We start from the raw sequence: 20,352 nt of genomic DNA on the forward strand, positions 1-20,352 counted from the left end.
CACTATGGCAAAAAGTGTTACCTGGACCAATTGAAATTCATAGTACAAAAAACATCCCATGCACTCAATGATTTCACTGCTGCCAAAATGTTTCAATGATATTTTAAAAATTCTGAATCCCATGCACTCTTTAAATAATATCTCAGAATAAAAAGTGTTGCTTTGAAAGGTAATCATTCCATTTCATTAATGAATCATCACTTTCCTCACAGCCAAATAGTCTAGCAGAAAACACCCCCCCAAAGGGTATCTGGAAACATCTCTCAGGGCCTCCCAAATTTTACAAATCAGTGGTGATGTTCCAGCAGGTCAATAGCTGTACCATGTTCATTGTCACTAAAAACTCCACCGATATCTCGTTCTTGTAGCAGACAGAGAGAGACACGCACATTAGAAAGTGATGGATGATGATTTGCGAAAGCTGCATCTTCAGCCTTATTGTGGCAGTCTTTACATAATGAATCAAAGCTGTTACAGGCTGTGCTAGACCTTGAAACTCTTGTGCAATCACAATAAGAACAGCAAGGTGCATTTTACATTTGATTTCTTCAGACTAATGTGCAGGCAATTGGTTCTCTTCTATGACTGTCTGTACATCATTTGAAAATGTGTGGACTCTCCTTGTCACATTAGCATGTTTTACTTACAGGCTACTGTAGCTCTACAAACTACAGTGGATCACCAAGAGACGTAACCCTGCTTATTTCTTGTGCTAATGAAATTAATACATATCAGCACATATATTTTCAAACTGCAAATATCAGTAGTCTGGTAAATATGCAGGTTAAATGGGCTCCTAGTAAGACACTTGAGAAAATAAATATTATATTTTGGGGTAAAGTGAAAATTTAGACACCTTATATGAGCGGCCTTATTTAGCTAGACTTTGACTTTCAGTAACTCTAAATGTAAATGTATTATTATTCTGTTAATGGATATATTTGCATATATTTAGTGTATGTTTGTTAATGTGTATATATTTACTACATATAATTTTATTTTTTAGTATTCCTAATTTAAATTGAAATGTAGAAGAATGGCCCAGCACAGGTCCACGATCCACTATAATGCTATTAAATGGTATTATAAGTATACTAGAGACACTAGAGAATGAGTCGATTGCCACCAAAAAGCTAGCACTTTGCTATAAAGGCAAACTTGTGATGAAATCCACATGTAATTGTACATTTTTTGCCTTATCTTTTTGGAAAAGCTCAGTACAGCCTTGTTAACAATAAGCCATTTTCTTCTTCTTCTTTTGAATTTGAAACCACTGCACCGATCAGCACCAACCTACTCATAAACATAAGGGGTCATCTGCTCTCTGTCGAGGATGGCTGTTCTTGTTGCCATCCTCCAGCCTGAAGAAGCTGTAGTGGCCTCTGCCAGTCTGTCATGAGTTAAAAATCTCCTCTAAAGAAAGTCAGTTAGGTCCTGTACCTAGTAGGTTGCCTACACTCTGCTCCAAATGGAAAGTCATTGCTGCCCTTTGTTAGCTTACTTTCTCCCATTCTTACCTTTAGTATTTTTGGAACACTGTATACAGTACTTTCAGGACCTTTAATCTCCTGACTCCCCTGTATGCTCAAGCCTGCTTTTGATGACCCATGAGATCTTCACTTTGAGAGACATACCTACTGGGCCCTACGCCATGGCTTATTACATTCTGCTGCCATGACTGCCATTAGCAGCCAAACTTCATAACAAATATAATGTAGGGTTCATTTTATAATGAAAGACAATAAAGTCACACTAGTAAGTAAGCCTGGTTGCTCTATACAAACCTACATATTGCAAAATATTTTCTTTATAGATAGATAGATAGATAGATAGATAGATAGATAGATAGATAGATAGATAGATAGATACTTTATTATATGCAAAAATAAACAGGTTAAACAATAAGAAATAATTTCTGCACACAATATTTTATGATTTCTTATTTAAAACAAATCACTTTAACATTATAATAATTTAACTAGCCAATTAATTAAATTAAAAGTGAATAACCAGAGAAAGGGTAACATATTGAAGGTAAAACCAAGCTACGAATTATATACACTTATTTTAAAACATTGCAGCAATTGAAACCTATTTTAGGCTGTTTAGGATATTAAAAATAACTTGCTGTCAGTTTGAAGATATTGGCTAATCCTACTGACATGAGCCACGCAGCACAGAGCTGCTCTTGACTGATGTATAGCAAGTCGGATGCATTGAATGCTAATGTTTGCCTCCCCTGCTAAGTTATGGCAAGCTACCAGATTTCTCCTGAACATCTGTCAGATCTATCCGATTTAAATAAGCCCCAAAGCTCAGATCAATAATATTCAAGCCCTAAAAGGATGTCTGGAGTGCTAGATACACAAATGCAGAGATACTTGTAATATTCAGACCTGTGTGCTTAAGACACAAGATGGAGATTTAGCAAAAGAGGTCAGTGTTATGTAGACCTTCTTTATTTGAATGCATAGTACATCAGTAACTTTTTTTTGAATGTGAATATATTTAGCCTGAAACAAACAGTCGAGAATAACTAAGTGGAAAATATGTTCCATAAAACTTCAGCATGCGTAATAATTTCCTCATCAAAAAAAAAGAATTTGAGTAATTATTTCTTAATCTATTATCATTTATTTAAGTTTATTTTTGAGCGATAGGGGTATATGTGTGACAGATAATTGGCAACATCAATGTATTTTGAAAAAATCCATTAATTAATTTAAAACTATAAAACATATTTGGTTTAGATTCTGTTGCCAGTGGTTCACTTCATGTCTATAATTCTTGATGACATAACTGCAACCCAGCATTATTTGTAATTCAAATTACTCTCCATCGAGGTGGCAACAGCATATTAAGAAATCTGTAGAAAGGAAACACTTTGATTTTCCTTGTCTGTAAGATTTTGTCCAAAAACGTGAAAATATACATAGGCTACTTAAAAAAAATGGAGAGTGGTGTCTAAATGATGTACTGCTTTGTTTCAGAAATTCATTGTCAGAACCATTTTAGCAATAATGCTTTTAATGTGATCTTTAAAACACCTACAAATACATCTGTGGTAACCAAGAAAAAATACAATATTTAAAATGTTACTTGTATTCAGGTAATTGCATTCAGTGGCCACTTGATCAGGCACACTGCCTATTTAGTTCTGGGTAGGCCTGTTCATACAGCTTGAACTCAAGTAGGGATCAATTCAACAAGGTGCTGGAAACTTTCAATATGGATATAAATGGTGGTCCATGCTGACTTAATAATATCATATATTGCCACACATTCATGGTTTCAGACCCATTCTTCATATACAAAGCAGTTCATTGCTGAGATCAAGCTCATTAAACATTGTCTCTAGTACCAAAAGACAAACAGAACCTTCATGTTAGGTAGTGCTAGCCAGCAGATATCATCTGACCTTCCTACAGTTGTGGTTATTTACTTGCGATGGATATTTTAAGAGTTACCATTTCGAAATGTCTAACCTCCATCGCTCTGGTTCATGCAGTTCTGCTTAGAGCTTTTTTAGAAACTCATGATCATTGCAGATTTTCTGCTCCATTTATACTAAGTAAAGATTTGCTGTGAAAATAAAATGCATTAAATGCATATTACATTATTACAAATACAATCTTCTTCTTCTTCTTTCAGCTGCTCCAGTTAGGGGTCACCACAGTGGATCATCTTCTTCCATATCTTTCTGTCCTCTGCATCTTGTTCTGTTGCACCCATCACCTGCATGTCCTGTCTCACCACATCCATAAACCTCCTCTTAGGCCTTCCTCTTTTTCTCTTGCCTGGCAGCTCTATCCTTAGCATATCATGAAAAATGAGTTTTCTGGCTGAATTTATAATTCTTTAATATTACATCAGGTTTCATAAACTCACTGAACACGTAAAAAAAAAAATCAGATTCCTCTTTATGTCCACTGGGTAGAGGCAGAGTTCAAGTTCCTTGGTGTACAACAAAAAATTGAATTGAAAACACAAGGACGAAACATCCAATTTTCAAGAAAACTTCGATTATTGATTAAGCTAAGAAAGCTTATCTTAATCAATAATTAAGATAAAACCCTGCCCTTGATGATTGACCTCCCACATTAACAAATGAAGGGTAGCTGCATGTGGTGCCACGGATGTCAACCATTATAGAAATGCATAAATAAAGCTAATAGATGATGTGAAACTATGAAGAAAATAGGAAAAAGGAAGCAATGCAAATAAACAGGATTTAAAGAAAATCACCACTAAAACATTACTTTCAGTATCTGGTGTAATTTCTTCTTAAAGAAAGAAACATCCAACGGACAGGATTTATTCTTATAAATTAACCAGGTTTGTTGTGCTCCAATATTAAAGAGATCAATAAAACCGGGGAGTAGGAAAACCATTAAAAAAGCTGGCTACACAAAAACAGGTGATTGTTAAAGTATATTTATTGAAAATTTAGAGAAATACAAAATTCAATCTTTAAATCATTAAAATAAAATAAGTCAAAGCTTTTAAATGTAATACATTTAAAGAAACACAAGAATTCAGAATTTCAGAAAATATAAATAGCACCTATTATTAAATCTGGAAAGAGAAAATACCTAAATCCTAGAAATTTGATTCTGTTCATCTGGACAAAGTTTTTAAGTGGGAGAAATATTTCGAGACTTATCCAAGTCTCTTCCTCAGTCTCAATTGACTGCAGGTTTCCCCAACCTTTTAAACAGTACCTTTGCTTAATCACAGAGACTAGCACCATTGACAAAGGGCCAGTTGATCAGTGATATGCAAATTGTCCACTGATTAGTGGACGTGTGAACCATTCATAGAGGGTTGAGGAATGGCTGCAATCACAGCATTGTAAGATGGCGACAGATGTACCCTTAGGCCCCCTCCTCTGTTCAGAGATGGTCGTTCCTTTTTCACGTAAATGGCCTCCTTGATTCCTCTCTCAAACCAGTGCTCCTCCCTGTCCAGGATGTGCACCTCTTCATCTTTAAAGGAGTGACCACTATCCTGTAGATGTAAATAGACTGCAGAGTCCTGGCCTGACGAGGAAGCTCTTCTGTGTTGTGACATGCGCTTAGCCAGTGGCTGCTTGGTTTCCCCGATGTACAATTCACGGCACTCCTCCTGGCACTTAACTGCGTAAACTATGTTACTCTGTTTGTGCCGTGGGACCCGATCCTTGGGATGGACCAATCTTTGGCGTAGCGTGTTTTGGGGTTTGAAAGCCACTGAGACCCGGTGTTTCGAGAAAATGCGCCTCAGCTGTTCCGATACTCCTGACACATACGGGATCACTAAGGGTTTTCGCTTAGGCAGTGGATGTCCGTCCTCTCTCATGAATCGCTTGGAGCGTTCTTTAGGTGTCCTCCCTGCTTTGACAAAGGACCAGCTGGGATATCCACATTTACTCAGGGCCTTTTTGATGTGGTGTTCTTCTGCTTCCCTGGCCTCTGAGTCTGTGGGAATGGTGTTAGCTCTGTGTTGTAGAGTCCTAATGACACCTAGTTTGTGCTCTAGTGGATGGTGAGAGTCAAACCTTAGACACTGGTCCGTATGTGTGGGTTTACGGTACACATCCACTTTCAAATGTCCCCCGTTGACGATGGAAATTTCACAGTCTAAGAAGGCTAGCTTGTTATTTTCCATATCCTCTCTGGTGAACTTGATGTGTTTGTCCACCCCGTTGATGTGGTCTGTGAACTGTGGTACCTCCTGAGATCTGATTTTCACCCAGGTGTCATCCACATATCTGAACCAATGGCTCGGTGGTGTTCCAGGATAGGATGATAGAGCCCTCTTTTCCACTTCTTCCATATATAGATTGGCTACTATAGGTGAAACAGGGGAACCCATGGCACACCCGTGCTTCTGCCTGTAGTACTGGCTTTTGTATATGAAATATGTGGATTGAAGACACAGTTCCAAAAGCAGGCACACTTGGTCTGCGTTGAGAGTCACTAGGACACAAGTGAATAGAGATGTAACATCAAATGAGACCAAGGTTTCTTCTGCCTCCATAATGACCTCTCTCACTTTCTCCACGAAATCCAATGTGTTCTGAATGTGGTGTTTTGAGCTGCCTACCACCGGGTTAAGAACAGCGGCCAGGAACTTGGAGATGTTATACGTGACTGAATTGATCATGCAGACAATGGGTCTTAAAGGAGCACCCTGTTTGTGTAGTTTTGGTAAACCATACAGACTTGGTGTAGATTCCCCTGGGTATAATCTGTGGTATGTGGTCCGGTCAATAGCATTGTCCTGAACTAACTGCTTAAGACAATCTATCACCTTTTTCTTGTAACCACTACCTGGATCTCGCTTTAAGGGCTCATAAGTATTTTTGTCACTGAGCAGAGACAAAATTTTCTCATGGTAGTCTGTCTGGTTTAGCACAACTGTGCATCTCCCCTTGTCCGCTGGAAGGATGATGATGTTGTTGTCCTTACTGAGTGCCGTGAGGGCCTTCCTCTCCTCAATGCTGATATTGGATGCAGGGGGTTTTGCATTGCTGAGACATGCCGAAACTTTTATCCGCAGTTGTTCTGCTTCCAAATCAGCAATGTTGTTGTTTCTGATAGCAGATTCTGTGGCTGTAATCAGTTCGAAAATAGCTAAAACTCACATGCCAAAAATCAAGGTAAAAATGTGACACAGGAGTTAAGCAAAAAGCCAAGCAGAATGGTTAATAGACTGCAAGACTACAAAACAAAAGAGAGGGAGTTGAAACACAGAAAGAATCTGTTAAAGCCATGGGCAAATACCCAAGGATTATTATGAGAATGGGGATAATCAGGAGATGGTTTGTAAGTCCAAAAAAAAGAAGAGTTAGGAGGCAGCAATGTTTATACCAAAAGATCTTAAAAAAAAAAGTGTTTCAAATTCAAAAGGTAAATCATAAGAATCAGTTTTAGATAAAGCCTGATTCAAAAACACAAAATGCTACCTCAACTAGTCATTTGTTATTCACTAAACTATTATCTTTGTCTTCCTTCTCAATGTTTTATCCACTGAGGAATACTGAACTACATTTATACTGGAAGGGCTGGGACATCAGGAGCAGCAACTGTGTGATGTGAAAGTAAATAACGTAGCCTCACAAAAATAAAGAATAATAAAATAATAATACATAATGCATGTAATAAAGTAATAATAAATAAAACATGACTATAAAATAAATCAGTAACATCAAAATGAACTTAAAACTACGAGTAGGATCAAACACTGCATAATAAAAAGCCCGAGGAAGGTACAAAATGTCTTTACAAGAATACAATAAGAAATTAAATATCCCAAGTCACAACAGAATCTAATGCCAGTCTACTCAAGGAGTGACTGAAAAACATTTTTATAATAATAATAATAATTCATTACATGTCCTCGAGGTGCTGTAAATGTGGCTAATCACTGCACCTGGGGCTTGATGTCTATGTAGGGGCTTTGCCCCACTACCATCAAAAACAAACAAATAATTATATGATTAACAGAATATGAAAGAACAAGACTTTAACTAACAAAAGGTATTAACCTACAGTGAATCACAAACACAAAAAATAAGAAAATGGATTAAAAAATTCAAATAAAAAACAGAAAGATTCAGAACAACAATGATAATGTACAAAAGATGAAAAAATGATACTCAGGGGTAGGACCCATACATTACCAAGGAAAAAACAAAACTACACAAAGCACAAAGTCCAAAATAAAAACCCAAGCTATATCTTGTCTCTTTGCTTTTTCCTGTCTCACATTACCTTTACATTTACATTTATTCACTTAGTAGGCACTTTTATCCAATGTGACTTACAAAAGAGATCAACATCCATCCATACATCCATCCATTTTCCAACCCGCTGAATCCAAACACAGGGTCACGGGGGTCTGCTGGAGCCAATCCCAGCCAACACAGGGCACAAGGCAGGAAACAATCCTGGGCAGGGTGCCAACCCACCGCAGAAGAGATCAACATAATTAAGTAAAAATCAATCTGGGGACTGTTTGGGAACAAGCGCTACTGGACAAGACTATAAAATTGATCACCACAAACAGAGAGCTCAATATATAGCAGAAAGGAAAGTCGCACGGTCTCAGATTTCCACACATACAAGTTCCACCGGATACATGTTTAACCGGGGCACTGTGAAAGTAAAATACAGAGGCAATACTAAGAGTGCCAAAGAGCTGGCTGAATCGTGGCCCTCTAGTGAAAACACCATTAACAGACAGTTGGACTTGAACCCAGCGTATGCAGGTTTAAAAAGAAGAACATCTGAATGATAAAAAAAACTTCATTACCCACACCTTCCAATTCCCCTCCCCCCCTTACTCACCCTTCCCCAGCTATATATTGCCTCTGATTCTTGTATGTCTAATCATTTTCCTCTGATGATATCTGGCAGGTTGTCAAAAGCTTAGGAATAAAAACTATTTTAAGATACGTGAGTCATTTTCTACCTTTGTGGATCTCTAGCTACAAATATACAAACTATATCGCAGACCTTTGCTTCCATTCATAATAATATATACATTAACTGATCGCTTTAATAAATATACCACTAAATAGTAAAGGAGGTCATTGATTTACCAAAAGAAGAGCTTGAATTGTTGACTCAACAAGGACTCAAAAGTGCAGCACTGGGATGCTGACCAATTTTGTATGTTTTACAACTTTTGCACACTAGCAGATGGCTTATTTGTGTACCATGGATAAGGCCATTTGCCCACATATGCACATTTCATGTGTAGTGCAGGATTTACACTACAACTTGACTATTGTGTTTTTTCACCGCTCTTCTTTGTGGTTTTCATGGACAGAATATTAAGCCACAGCCGCAGGCGGTGAGGTTGTTCAATAGGACAAACATCTTTGCTTTATGTAACCATCTGACTGCAACCATCGGCACACACTGAAGGGATTCACTGCCAAGTGTGATACAGCAGTGATGAAGATCAGTACATTTTAGTCTGAGGTCATGGTTCTCTATCAAAAAAGATTGGATTGCTCTCTCCAGGTGAGGTGGTGGGAACAACTGGCCTTAGTGGGGAGTTCAAGCATCTCGGGATTTTGTTTTTGTGTGATGGAAGAAGGGAATGTGTGATCAACAAGCAGATAGGAGAGGCAGCAGCTGTTTTTTGGGCTGTGTAACAGTCCATGGTGGTTAAGCAGGAACTAAATCTAAAGACAAAACTTTTGGTTTAATGGTTGATGTACATCTCATCACATCTAACCTATGGTCAAAAGCTGTTGGTAAAGACAAAAAGATTGAGATTTGTGTGCACAAGTGACAGAAATTAGTTTTCTTCTCAGGGCCACTGGGCTGACACTGTGTTATAGAGTGAAAAGCTCAGCAAGGATGGAAGACCTCAGAGTAGACTTGCTGTTTTAATGTGGTTTGGGCATGTCCAACTGGATGGAGACTCTGCAGCAGACCCAGGACACATTAGGGAGATTATATGTCATGGCTGACTTGGGAACACCTGGGAATTCCTGAGAAAATCTTTAGTTTGGGACAGAGAAGTCTGGAGTGATTTGCCTCCTGCCACACCAAGAAAAGTGCTTTGAGAAGATGAGATGAAATGAAATAAAAACTTGGCCAATCTATTCCTCCCTGAAATTTTCAATAAATGGCTTTAATTAAATTTCCCAATCCAGCAATGACTGTCATCATTAACATGCTTTTATTGATACCAATTTCTAGTTGATAATGAAACATCAGCAAGTAAAGCAGTCATCCATATTACTAACCAAGAATACACCGGATATGGACGCAGGGAGACGGCGATGGGACCATGAGACGTACTGCACAGGCGCGCGTTCCATAAACCGCAAGCGAAGTCGTATCCACCGCGAACGAAGGAGTCACGGCCCAAGAACGAAAGAGCTCAACTAACGTGAATGAGAAATGAAGCAACAACGCGCCCATAGCCACCACTAACGACACAACCACACAGAAAAGAGGATTCTGCGCTGCACCCCAGAGTCAAACGTGAGAGGCTACGGAGGCCCCACAGGTCCACAAAGATAGTACGAAAGGCACAGGCATCACCGCCATATTGTGAGTGGCACTACTGCGGAGTGAAGTTAGGAATAATGTGCTGCTTGGGATTGTACAAACCGCTGAACGCTTTACACCAAATTCAAACACAATACAGCTCAACGATACAAACACGAGCCCACCTGGATAAGATCAATGAACGCAGGCGCCTACAACGCGCGTCTGATATGCCGCAGGCAAAGCGGGCACGGCTCCAAAACGAACGAGCTCGACTAATGTATTTCAGGATACCCAACACCGGGGGTAGGCGCGCGAAGCGAGCAGGGGGCGGAGCCCCCTTGTTGTTAGAGAAATTCTGTTTAAAATTGTTCTAATAATAAGGTGCCTCTCAGTATCACTAAGATCTGCAACATAATAAGTATGCATCGTGATCAATAGGTGTGCGATACAGAGTCCCAACCCCCAAACATGAATGCACAGACAAGTCCTGGGGTCAAAACAAAGGGTTTTATTTTAAAGGAATACCTCTATTCAGCAATTACAAATACCCTTCTTCTTTCTTCTCTTCACTGCTACTCGTTCCAGATGAGTGTTGCCTATCTCCTCCCCAAGCTCCAACTTGCCTGGACTAGGCAGTATGGTTCTTTTTGTTGAAGATTGGGGAGTGCCAGGGCATCACCCATTGCAAGTACTTCTGGGTCATACAGAAGACGCATAAAGTAGGGAATATAACTCCCTGCAGCACCCCCTGGGAGCACTCTTGGACCCCAACAGGTCTGCGCTATGGGACCACAATTCCCAGCACTCCCTTAAAATATCCAAATTGATACCAAATCCCAGTGATGCTGCCATCTAGAGGGCCAGGGAAGCACACAGTCTCCTCAGATCTCACTGTTGAAGTGTCCTCCTGACCAGTTAAGGAATTGGGCCTGATTCTGACTAGGATGCCAGCCCATACATGTTGTCCATTACAATATGTAAGCCAAATCTGAGGCCCCCGTTGTAGATGATTCATTCTTTCTGTAAAATAAAACCAGAATAGACCCTCTCCTGCCAAACCTATACCAGTTTAAGCAGGTTTAGTTTTGGACATACTATGCAGACATGATGGGATGCTAATTGATTAGTTATCTTGATTAAGTAGCAGCTTTCAGCATGATACATTATGCTTCTATGCTGGAATACCAAGGCGTCCACCCTCCACAATTCTGAACTGGAACTTGTAGGATGGAAAGTGAATGTGTGTGTTTGTATGTATATATATATATATATATATATATATATATATATATATATATATATATATATTATGGAAACCATACCCCCGGACACAGACAGACAGACACCAGAATGTCCAAAACACACTTCTTTATTTCCTTTTCGCACCACAATGCCTTCCTTCACCAACTCTTTCTTCTTTCTCTTCTTCTTTCTCTTTCTCTTTCTCACCGCCTCTCCCCTCCTCACAAGCTTTGTCTCCTTCCTCCCAACTCTGGCTCAGCTCCTGGAGGGAGGCGGTCCATTATATACTGACCCGGATGAGCTCCAGGTGCTCCCCTTGATGACACTTCCTGGTGTGGCGGAAGTGTCAAGAGAGTCCCCGGAAGCACTCCGGGTGCCCCTGGGAATTCTTCCTGCAGCACTTCCTGGTGTGGCGGAAGTGTTGTCTTGGACGTCTGTCTGGTGGGTTTCACGGGGCAACAGCGCCCCTAGTGTCCACAATATATATATAAATATAGTGATAAAGGCGCTTTATTGGTGCAGACCCGACACAGACTGACACCAGAGGCACGGGTAAAACAAGCAAAAAGTTTTTTTTTTCTTCTTCAGCCATGGGACACGTCCCAGCGGCCCTAACACAGTCCCAAAATAATCAAAAGTAAATCACACCCTAAATCACACTCTTCTCTTCCTCCACTCCTCCCAGGGCAGCTTCGTCCTCCTCCTCCCGACTCTGGCGCCCTGAGTAGTAGCTGCAGGCTCCCTTTATAGCCCACTCGGAAGTGCTTCAGGTGGTAATTAACCTAAATTAGGCATTGCCGCCCACACAGGCTCAGGAAGCCTTGCAGCTCCCCCTGGCAGTGGCCACAGAGCCCAGCCAGGATGAACTCCAGTGTTCCATAAAACAGGCCCCCGATGCAACCCAGGGGGGCTGCCACTAAGTGTTCCGGGGGATGTAGCGTGCATCCCATGGCTGCTCCCCCAGATCCAGTGTTGAATGGGCGTCCCGGCTGGGCATGGGTTCTGGCCGTCCGCCACTATATATATTATATATATATATATATATATATATATATATATATATATATATATATATATATATATATATATATATACTGTACACTTTATACATCCAGGTTCTGTATAAAGAAGGCTGTCTGACAAACCTTAGTTGCCAAGCAAAACATAGACTGCTAAGGTAAGCAACAAAGAAGCCAGTCATCACTATAAAGGAACTACAGGAGTTACTTATTAAAACTGGGGTACACGTGCATAAGTCCACAACATCAAGAGATCTCCAGATTTTGTTGTCAGATGAAATCAAGATAGTGCTTTTTAGACAAAATTCACAGACTGAACACTGCCCATGCCTCAAAAAATACCATCCCTACAGTGGTGTATGGCACTGGCAGCATACTGCTGTGGGGATGCTTTTCTTCTGCATGGACTGGGAATCTTGTTATGACTGATGAAGGAATGGATGGTACAAAATACAGGGGAATACTGTAAAAGAATCTGTTCCAGTTGGCAGAGAAACTTGGACTTCCAGCAAGATATCAGTCTTAAGCACAGGGCCAAGGCAACACTGGAGTAGTTCAAAAACAACAAAAAATATTCCTACCATGTCCTAAACTCCTGTTCTCAACTCCATTGACAATCTGTGGCAATCTTTGACAATTGTAGTCTACATCAATCAATCTACATGCTTTCATTAGGTCAGATTATCTCAGGGCACAACGTGAGCTACCACAGCTATGCTGATGACACACAGCTGTATTTATCAATAGCACCTGATGACCCCAAATCTCTTGATTCACTAACACAATGTCTAACTTGTATCTCAGAATGAATGAATAGTAACTTTCTCAAATTAAATAAAGAAAAAACCGAAATCTTAGTGATTGGCAATAATGGATACAATGAGGCTATTAGAAATAAACTGGATGCATTAGGATTAAAAGTCAAATCGGAGGTAAAAAGCTTAGGGGTAACCGTTGATTGTAATCTGAATTTTAAATCGCATATTAATCAGATCACTAGGATAGCATTTTTTCACCTAAGAAACATAGCAAAAGTTAGACCTCTTATATCATCAAAAGATGCAGAGAAATTAGTTCATGCGTTTGTTTTCAGTTGGCTAGATTACTGTAACGCACTCCTCTCAGGACTACCCAAAAAAGACATCAATCGTTTGCAACTAGTGCAGAATGCAGCTGCTAGAATCCTTACCAGGAAAAGAAAATCCGAACACATTTCCCCAGTTTTGATGTCACTACACTGGTTACCTGTGTCATTCAGAATTGACTTTAAAATTCTGCTTATGGTTTATAAAGCTTTAAATAATCTCACCCCGGCTTATATATCGGAATGTCTGACACCTTATATTCCAAATCTTAACCTCAGATCCTCAACTGAGTGTCTCCTTAGAATTCCAAGAGCAAAACTTAAAAGAAGTGGTGAGGCTGCCTTCTGCTGTTATGCACCTAAAATCTGGAATAGCCTGCCAGTAGGAATTCGCCAGGCTAATACAGTGGAGCACTTTAAAAAACTACTGAAAACACATTACTTTAACATGGCCTTCTCATAACTTCACTGTAATTTAATCCTGATACTCTGTATATCCAATTCATTATAATAACTATTCATTCAAAATCTGTACTAACCCCTACTCTCTCTTCTGTTTCCTTTTCCGGTGTCCTGTTGGTGGTGGCGTGCGCCACCACCATCTACCCAAAGCACCATGATGTTCCAACAATGATGGATGGATTAAAAGCCAGAAGTCTGTATGACCATCAGCATCAAGTGAATCCGTGAAAAACCCGAACTACAAAGAGGACTATTCATTTATGTTAGGTAGAATGCCCAAAGGGGACTGGGCGGTCTCGTGGTCTGGAACCCCTACAGATTTTATTTTTTTCTCCAGCCTTCTGGAGTTTTTTTTTGTTTTTTCTGTCCACCCTGGCCATCGGACCTTACTCCTTTCTATGTTAATTAATGTTGTAATTAATGTATTTTAATTTCTTATTTTGTCTTTTATTTTTCTTCTCTTCATTATGTAAAGCACTTTGAGCTACTTTTTGTATGAAAATATGCTATATAAATAAATGTTGTTGTTGTTGTAGTCTAGAGATGCCATCCACCCAGCTTGAATGATCTGCAGAGAATCTGCCAGGAAGACTGTGGCAAAATCACCTCTGAGAAGTGTGAAATGCTGCTAACAGACTTACCCCAAAAGAATTAAGGCTGTTATTACAGAAAAATTGATGTGTGGGGTTTGAATATTTATGCAAGCAGCATTTTTTCAGTTTTTATTTATTAGAAATATACTTTTTACTTCAGCTTTTAAAAATAAACTGTTAGTAGACGTAAGTTGTCAGTTAAACATATTGGAAGAATATGGGTGTATATAGAATAGTGACGACTTTCAAGGGGACTGAATATTTTTGCAAGGCACTATCTGTATTTTCCATGTTGACATTTTTATATTATTACTTTGGGAATGATGAATGCAGCTGGAACATGCCCGGGTTCTGGATCAGGTATGTTGATTGGCATTAGAGAGGTAAACAACCTTTAGAGCCATCAACCTGAGCCCTTCAGTCAACAACAGGTTTACCCCTTAAGGTTTCTAAAAGGTTAAGAAACATTCCAGGTGAATTTGAATTGGATTAATAGGTTTGTCAATGTTATTCCATATTTTTAATAACTAAAAAGATAAGAGGAAATGCACAATAAAACAACAGTTGAAAGAGTTCTGTTTAATCTAAAATGAGTAAATTGTTATAATTTTTAGTGTTGCCAGAAATGATGACATATTGTCTGAAGCCTTGTTTAAACATATGTAAAACTGGCAAATAGAAATAATTTTTCATAATCAATATCTTCTTAAACTATATAAATAAAATGTATTATTATTATTATTACTAAGTTAAAATTACTTAACAGTCCAAATGTGCAAGGAGTGTGCAAATAAAGCCTGCAGCAAGTAGTCCAAGCAGTACATGTACTGAATTGCATAATATTTCAAAATGGAATAATGAGATGACAGTCAAAAAATCCATGGAATAAGGCAATGCCGAGGAATTTTATAGAAGTTATGATTTTCTTCAGCCAAAGTATTAGATGCTGAAAGTGCATGTCAAATGTAGATACCTCATAGCAAATGCTGGAAAGACTGTGCCTCCAGGCATGGTATACTTTTAGCTACACTTTTTGAGCAAGAAGATAATTTGAAATCCTTTTACTAAAACCTCACTAGAGTGAAAAATAGTCTGATGAGTGCACAGGAGACAAACATCTTAAAAGATACTTTGAAACTTTGTGAATGAATGTCTGTAATTCATAGAAAAGTCTGGGAGACAGCTGAGATTGCATCACACTTGCTCCGGGCATAGAAGATGGACCTCGTTCATCTCATTAAAAGTTTTTGAATGCAACCATTACACTGATAGACAATTTATTGTCTGCAACATTGAAATCAATCACATTAGCCTTTACTGATATAGGTGGCAGTGACAAGACCCTTTCAGAAAAACATCTTGATGAATTTAAAGAGGGGAAAAACATAACTAATCCGGAAACAAATACTGAAAAGTAATGGCTTTCTACAATAGAAATGATGCAGGCATAATGTTATTTTTATAATAAAAAAGCCAAACTTTAGACTTTTGTGCTTTATATATGTCTTGAACTTGGGGATCCTAAGCAGACAGACTCCACAAAAAAAAAAAACCTGAAAAATGCTCATTAGAGAGGGAAAACTGTCAAACTCTGTCTAGTAATGGGAGGACAAACATAGAATCTATATAAATAAAGAGATTTATTAGGAGAAAAAAATGCTATGTAACAGTGAAGCATCCGAAGAACACAAAAGGTGCAGGAGGGGATGTCCGGAAAGGCAAAGGTAATCTAAGGCAGACAAGTCTCAATATACAAATCAAAAGAATAGTCAAAAAACAGACTAAGCACTTGAAATCTGACAGTAAAAAGCAAAGAAAAAGACACCAGAACTCACCAAAACCATCAATGTTCAATGAACCGCAAGGGAGACTTTGTTTGCTCAGCCTTTATAGCGCGGAGGGCAAATGGTGCCACCTCTTGAGGAACACTCCGTAAGACTCGTGGAGCATAACAGAACAAGCATAGCCATATAGGGTTGGTTACAGTGTGCTACCTGCTTGGGATGATCTTGTGCTGATCTGGTCGTAGCATGTATTTATGGTAACAAGACCAACTTTGGAGTTTAACGCTGTTGCACCAGAAGCTGTTGACTAGAAGCAGTACAAGAGGGTAATGTCACAAAATGAATTCTGCACGCATCAGACAGACTGTTACAGACCTGTAAAAGCACAAGTATACAATTAAAAACTTGAAAACTATATTTTATAATTATATTTGGACTGAAGTATACTAAAGAGAAAAAGACAAGCGATGCATGGAAATACTTATCTTTACTTATCGTGGCTGTCCATTTGTCTGTCCAGGACTTTAAATCACCTGTAGCTCACAAACCGTTTGAACTATTGACCTGAAATTTGGTACATATATACCATGTAACATCTAGATAGATAGATAGATAGATAGATAGATAGATAGATAGATAGATAGATAGATAGATAGATAGATAGATAGATAGATAGATAGATAGATAGATAGATAGATAGATACTTTATTAATCCCAAGGGGAAATTCATATACTCCAGCAGCAGTATACTGATACAAAAAACAATATTAAATTAAAGAGTAATAAAAATGCAGGCATAACAGACAATAACTTTGTATAATGTTAACGTTTACCCCCCCGGGTGGAATTGAAGAGTCACATAGTGTGGGGGAGGAACAATCTTCTCAGTCTGTCAGTGGAGCAGGACAGTGACAGCAGTCTGTCGCTAAAGCTGCTCCTCTGTCTGAAGATGATACTGTTTAATGGATGCAGTGGATTCTCCATGATTGACAGGAGCCTGCTCAGTGCCCGTTGCTCTGCCACGGATGTCAAACTGTCCAGCTCCATGCCTACAATGAAGCCTGCCTTCCTCACCAGTTTGTCCAGGCGTGAGGCGTCCCTCTTCTTTATACTGCCTCCCCAGCACACAACTGCTTAGAAGAGGCCGCTCGCCATAACCGTCTGATAGAACATCTGCAGCATCTTATTGCAGATGTTGAAGGACGCCAGCCTTCTGAGGAAGTAAGGAAGTAAGGACGTCTACTATCTGCTTTTGGGGTGATGATTGACCTCCAAGGTTATCCCTCTTTTTATTTTTATTTTATTTTATTGTAGAATCAACTCTCGGCAGCGGCCAGCAGGGTGGCCTTGCGGCACATGCACACGGGCGCCATTCTCATCCCTAACACCTTCACCATCACTTCCTCTACCTCTTCATATCTTAAATCATTCTTGAGGCAGATTGAAGACTTAAGTGCTAGCTTAAGTGAAAAATTATGGAAAGCGTACTACGTAATTGCAACACAAACACTGACTTAGTCAGTTTTAACACAAAAAGATGCAGATGAAAGAAGAAAAGAAGTGGGCCATTAGGGTGGAGAAAAGAAGAGCTGCTCAGGAAGCAGCAAGCATATCAAACTCTGAAGAAACGAATGCTATACGTACAGAGAAAGAGGAGGAAAACTATGAATGCTCACGTCAAGTGTATTCACTACACATTATCGCACAGTGTGCCGCTACTGGTACTGCATAATATAAGAAAACAAAAAATATGGATCAACACACATTTAACCATTGATCCTGAGTAAAAACAGACCTGTAAAAGCATAAGTATTCCATTAAAATATATGAAAACCATATTTTATAATTATTTTTGGACTGAAGTATAGTGTGATACTAAAGAGAAAAAGGAAAGCAATGCATGGAAATACTTATATTGCATTATATAAGAAAACAAAAAATATGAATCAACACACATTAAATCATTGATCCTGAGTAAAAAGATGCACAGCCACCAGTCTGAAAAGCATGCATTGAAAGATGATACCAGTTTCTTCCCTGCTGTTTTCCTTCGGAGTGACATAGAGGTATCTTTGAGGGTATCCTCCAGAACTGACTAGGTATTTTATACAATTTGTTGGCCTTTGAATTAATTTGGTTATTAGGAAAAGCTGAGCACATAATGAATGATATGTATCAACTCTTCTATATTATCTACGTAATTGCGAAATGAGTTACAGCAAGACCAGATCAAGACCCCCACAGGCCACAGGTAGTGACACGAATATATCTGCACTCTATGAACATCAGATATAACAATAAAACAAGCCAGGGGGTGGTTAACCTTGGAAATTTAAGTCAATACATTAGATTGAGGGATGGCGATTTAATCTACCAGTAACCATGTACCTGTGATGCATGGAAGAGTGTGAAGTAATGCTGAAAGAGAAAAATATTGACATTTCTTTTTTCTCACATATGTCAAGGCTCCAGGGCAAGCACCCTGGTCACCCTGATGGCGGCTCTGCCCAGAAGTTACAGAGAGACAATTATGCATCTGATATGATTCTACTAACGTTTACATTTTGTCATCATTATTTTCTGTGTGGAGACTGATTTTAGGGCCTCTGTATATACTTATAACATTTATACACTTATAACAGCGACACTAATTTCAACCTAATGTAGCTTATTAAAAAAAAGTTTACATGATAATGTATGTTTTCCCTGTGCTTTGTGTCTTCAAACTGAGAGGAATGTGTAACTGCAAGTCATTTACAGGCACATCGCTCTTAACAGGCAATCAGATGGACACCAGAGCAAACTGAGGAGACACACAAGGCCAAAATAAGACTAGCTGCAGAGTAGCTAAACCTGGGGCTGATCTTGTTTCTCTGCTTCTCTTTCTCCTAAATTCTTCTCCTTCATTTTCTATCTCTTTTCTATTCATTCTGAATCCTTTCTCTTTTCCTTCTTATTCCTCGACTATCCTGCTCAGACTTCTTATGTACCTTTGTGGGTGCAGATGCTTTAATTAATGACTCACTGAGCATCAATGAGGAAACCAGCTGAGCTGACCATTTTTGCACGTGAATACGCAATTAGCCAATCTCCCCATTGCTTACCCTGCTGCCGCACAGCACAGAGCTGATGTCGCACTGTTATTATTTCTAAAAAATTCCCACCGCTATAGACCTCTAATGCACTTCACTACACCCTTTAATTCTAAGTTATGAAAACTACAATATGTACATAGCCACATCAACAACTGAAATCGAGAAAATAATAAAGCATTATCCAAATGAACATCTGAAAAAGATGAGAAGACCAGCATGTGGCACACTGATTGTTATTATATCTCTTGTAGTGAGCAAGTTAATAGCATTATGAGAAATATCAGCAAATGGTAGAAACAACATGATTACATAGTGGCTAGCATGGCAGCTCAAAGAGTTTAATTGTTACCTGTGTTACTGTCTAGAAAGGTTTTCCTTTTGGAACTCAAATTCCAAGAATATGGAAATGGGGTTGACTGCAAATTTAAATTTGGCCCTGTGAGGGTAAGTGTGGATATATATTTTAATGTGCCTTTTATTGGACTGGCATCCCATTCAGGGATGATTGCTATCATCCATTTAATGGAGCTAATAGTGTCTTCTTACACAGCAAAATGGTGAGTAACATTCGACAGAATTTATGTAAAATATGGAATGTTGCAGTCAAAAATATAGAAACTCTACTAACCAAAGAACAATCAAATTCTACTGTGTTTCCCAGGAAATAAGGCGAGGTCTTATATTAATTTTTGCTCCAAAAGATGCACTAGGGCTTATTTTCAGGGGATATCTTATATTTATTCATGTACAACAATATACATTTATCCAAATACAGTCATGTCATCTTCTTCTGGAATATCGTCATAACTCTCCACATTCAAACCCTGAATTCCAGCCTAAATTTCTTGCTACTCCGGAAGCTTTTAGGATCCTCCAGGATCGATGTGCGTGCTTCGATGTTTGATGAATGATTCGATGTGGTGAAGCAAAATGCCGACATGCAAATCTATTCATGGTGCTTTTATATTCAAGCGTCACATATTCCCCAAAGTAATGATGTGATACATTTTAAAAATCTCACATACCATCTTCTGCACTGTCTTTCTTTCTTTTTTTTGCACCTTCACAATACCATCAA

This window comes from Erpetoichthys calabaricus, chromosome 6 (genome assembly GCF_900747795.2).
Source record: "Erpetoichthys calabaricus chromosome 6, fErpCal1.3, whole genome shotgun sequence".
NCBI lineage: Eukaryota > Metazoa > Chordata > Cladistia > Polypteriformes > Polypteridae > Erpetoichthys > Erpetoichthys calabaricus.